We start from the raw sequence: 539 nt of genomic DNA on the forward strand, positions 1-539 counted from the left end.
TGCTCACATACAGCAGCAAGCAGCCATGGCTGGATTGGCCACAGGCCGTACAGGGCATTTGCCCAGTGGACTGCTGATGATTTTGGCCTGGCCCTCCCCTCAATGGAAACAGTCCTCATGCCGCTACAGTAGGCCTCTCCAAAATAGTCAGATATTCACAGTATGTGTTAAGCATTTCGACTGTTGCAGTCAAAATAGCTCATGTTAGATTGCTAGAATATTTTATATGTCCTAGTTTAAACTGTACATTGGAGACTGGGCAAATGCAATTTCAAACTTCTGTGTTAACCCTGTTACAAAGATTTTTGACAATGAAGTACACTTCACTTGACTGGACTTGACTTGATTGGAAAAGTTGTCACAGGCTTCGTTGTCTCTGTCAATGCCTGGTGGACATGTCTTGGCCGAAAATGCCCGGATTGATTTTGTGGCCCCCTCCTGCCCTGCACACAGCTCGTAGAGTAGAGAAGAGAGCCAGTGAGGCTATGGATTGGCTTGCACAGCTTGCAAAAGGCTGGCTTAGGAAATACGCACTGCAC

The sequence above is a fragment of the Engraulis encrasicolus genome, chromosome 10 (genome assembly GCF_034702125.1).
Source record: "Engraulis encrasicolus isolate BLACKSEA-1 chromosome 10, IST_EnEncr_1.0, whole genome shotgun sequence".
Lineage (NCBI taxonomy): Eukaryota > Metazoa > Chordata > Actinopteri > Clupeiformes > Engraulidae > Engraulis > Engraulis encrasicolus.